The sequence below is a fragment of the Pteropus alecto genome, unplaced genomic scaffold, assembly GCF_000325575.1.
Source record: "Pteropus alecto unplaced genomic scaffold, ASM32557v1 scaffold81, whole genome shotgun sequence".
Lineage (NCBI taxonomy): Eukaryota > Metazoa > Chordata > Mammalia > Chiroptera > Pteropodidae > Pteropus > Pteropus alecto.
This window is the reverse complement of record NW_006433378.1, coordinates 1,260,008-1,263,613: the sequence shown is the minus strand read 5'-3', so window position 1 is coordinate 1,263,613 and position 3,606 is coordinate 1,260,008. Positions and strand designations below refer to the sequence as shown.

General features: G+C 28.6%; 1 pseudogene; it reads left to right on the top strand.

The window, feature by feature from the left end:
* Positions 1-2,305: 2,305 nt before the first annotated feature.
* LOC112476842 lies at positions 2,306-2,424 on the top strand (annotated as a pseudogene).
* The last annotated feature ends 1,182 nt before the right edge of the window (positions 2,425-3,606 follow it).

Below are 3,606 nucleotides of genomic sequence, written 5' to 3'. Positions count from 1 at the left end.
ATGACCGCAGTTTCTTTGTCATATCTGCCATTTGGACATTATATTTTTTCGTCCATACTCATGAATCTGGTGTGGCTTTGAGACTGGCTTTGTCTAACCAAGCATAGGTATTTTAAACTTCATAGCAAAGTTCGTAAGGAATGGAATCTCAAGAAATCAAAGAAACATTTATTTCTATTATTGATAATTTAATTGAATTCATATTTCTCTATGTATTTAAAATAACCATAAAAATTAAAAATAAACAAAAACCAAATGGAAAGTATTCATAAAGTACAAACTCTACTTGATTTATTTTCAGCAGGTGTTTGCATTAATTTATTTAAAACTTGAGAATTATATGAGAATAAGTAATACTTATTTAAAGAATTCTTTTTTGGAAAATTATTTTACAGAAAGTAAAGATATTAAAAGTATGTTGCCAGCTTATCTAATTTTATATATATTATTTATTTTATCTAATTGATGTTTATTGAACACTAATCATGAAAAAGATGAGTTTTTCTGGAGGAATATAGAGCACTGCATCACCACTTTATATGACAGAAGATTAAGTAGAGCATATTAAAAACTAGTGAAATAATCAATAAATATGTAACATTATAGGGCTTTCTGTTATGAGTTTAAAGAGATGAAAAATTGGAACATATTTTAGGGAAGAAGATCTAGAATAATCAAAGAATTTTAATGCTGGAGATAGCAAAATGGAGTTTATTTTTACAATACAAGATGAGCAATAAATTCTTAGACTATTCAGAAAATAGCATGTAGTCTATATAAGTGGAACACTGTCTTATAAAGATGAGGTTCAAAAATTGGGGTTATGCTGTAGAAGACTTTTAATGCCAGAATGAAGAATTTATTCTTAATTGATCAAGTGTTTATATAATGAGAGCAGTTTTCAGAATTTATCTACTAGCATTGTTTAAGGTTGATTAGAATTAAAAAAAATACAGGAGGTAGAAGGGATGGTACAGAGTTATTATAAAGGTTCAGGTGAGAGTTAAGAAGGATTTGAACCAGAGATATGTCTATGGGAGTGTGCTTTACTCTAAAAACATGGGGAGTACAAAATTTATCCAATCTGGAATTGGTGAAAAATGTAGTTAAAATTCATAGAGGAAGAAAGAGTGCCTTTTACAGTATTTATAACTTAAATACATTTATTTTTATTTCTACCATGAAAAATATTTTCACCATACATTTTATGATTTTCATAGTCATTCACTGAGTGCCTTAAAGAGAAAATATCTTATTAATGACATATCAGTAATATGATATGAATATATGAAGCTTTAGAAGTATTACAGAAAAACCTGTTTTGGGATATAGTAGTAAAAGTTCATAGTTACCTCTATGCTTTCTCTTCTAAATCAAAGGCAATTTAATTACTTTGTATAAAAATGTTCTCGGTTGAATAAGGTTCTTCCTAAATGATTAATTATATTTAAAAATATCTTTGAATGGACTCATCTACTTGTATTAAATTATAAACTTAGATTTGACTTTCGTCTCTCTACCAGTATTTGAACTTAAATAGCAGATATGTGCAGAACCATTCTTTTGATTCAACCTGTCAGTTTTACATTTATGAAATGGATCATAAATGCAATTCCATCTTATTCTACATTTTTCTTAACTTAGGTATTCATTCACATTCAATTATTCTGTTATCTGTCTCTTTCCAATAACTTCTAGAAGAGTGTCTCATTCTTCAGATATGACATAATACTATCCTATTATGAATTTCAAATATATTACTAGTTCACTTGTTATATGAATTTATATTCAAAACTTTATTTTCAGAAAAGATACAGAAAAGTGTTTTAATAAAATAATATAGTTCACATAACCATGTTCAGCTGAATAGTATTATGATACAATTATAATCTCTAGTTAAAATCTAGTTTTTATAGTTTATTTCAGTATTTTAAAAGCAGTATTAACTTATTTTGCACTATTTCTAGTAATATAGAAGGGATTAGAGACTATTTGCTTGCATAAATGAGCAAGGGAAAGAAAGCGACATAACTTTTTGAGGGTTTAAGTAATAAGTGCTTAATAATATCTCTCACTGTTTTGAGGGTGGTGACGGAGAATGAATTGGAATAATTGTCTTATGGATTTTGCTTTACAGAAATCTCTGGGCCTCCCCCAAACATTGTGCCACGAATCTCTCCATGCAGTATTTCACTCTGCCAACTGAAACGTGACCTGCATAAAAAAAAAAGACAATGATAAGAAAATTTTTACATAATGTATACATAAATCATCACATTGTACACTTTAAAAATATAAAATTTTAGTCTACTGCCATGCTACCCTGAACAAACTTGATCTCTTCTGATCTCGGAAGCTAAGCATGGTCTGTCCTGGTTAGTACTTGGATGGGAGACCACCTAGGAAGACCAGGTGCTGTAGGCGTAAAAAATAAAGAATTGTAAGCTGACAAGGTCCTTGCAATCTGTGAGGTCAACCAAGGGTTGAAAATAAATAGAAAAATAAGGGATTGTAAACTGACAAGGTCCTAGCAATCTGTGAAATAAACCAAGGGTTGCCTCGCATGCATGCAAGCATAAATAAAAATAAATAAATAAATGAATAAATAAATAAATAAAATACACAATTTCACTTGTCAATTATACCTCAGTAAAGCTGGGGAGGGGGCGCCTTAAGACAAATCAATCATTAATCTAGCTTTTCCTGACAATAAGTGATAACTAGAAGGATTGGAAGGAATCTGTGGAGTAAAATGGAATTTTTATGAGTTTCTAACTACTTCACTCTCATGTATTTTTTATTTAATTCCAACTTTTAAAATTAGGGCTTTAGTGTCCTTAGATTTTTACTTTGTTGTTCTTTATTTTTGATTGGGATAATCTTTGGGACCTATGGTACATTTTTGAATGAATCACTGTGGCATCTTTGCATAGTTGGGTCATGAATGATGTCATCTGATCACTCAAAAATTTCTTAATTATGACAACAAATCACTCTTCTTTATGAGTCTTAAGTAAATAGATTAAGAGTAAAACTGATATAAAAATATTTTCCATAATATATTTATGATAAAATCCTCTGAATTAATCTCAAAGATATGATCAATGTTTTCAGAATAATACTGAGCCCCAATTTTTTGTTGGTGAAATTATTAAAAGGCTATCATTAAATATTTTCTAGTAATAATTTGAGTTATTTTCTGGAAGAGATGAGAAATTATTGCAAAATTTGTTGCTGAACTAAGGAAGATGTTTTCTGTGGCATTTGAAAGCTTTAGCAGTTAAGTGAAAATAAACACACATAACTGTATTTTTTAAAATAAGTATTTAAATAATTTTACTCTGTATTAAGTTTGAGAACCTAACAGTTGATAAAGAATTAAACAAGAAATAAGACTAATGCAAAATTAGCTTTGTCATTAACCATCCATAAAATCAGAGCTTTCAGAACTTGATATTGTGCAATGTTTCCATAAATTTTTAAATAAGATTTACTGAAATATATCAATATTTTCTTTCTGAACAATGGAAAAAGGTAATGAAGCATAATTTGATACCTAACCAAATAATAAATTGTCATTTAAAAAAGCACTAAATACTGTGTTCA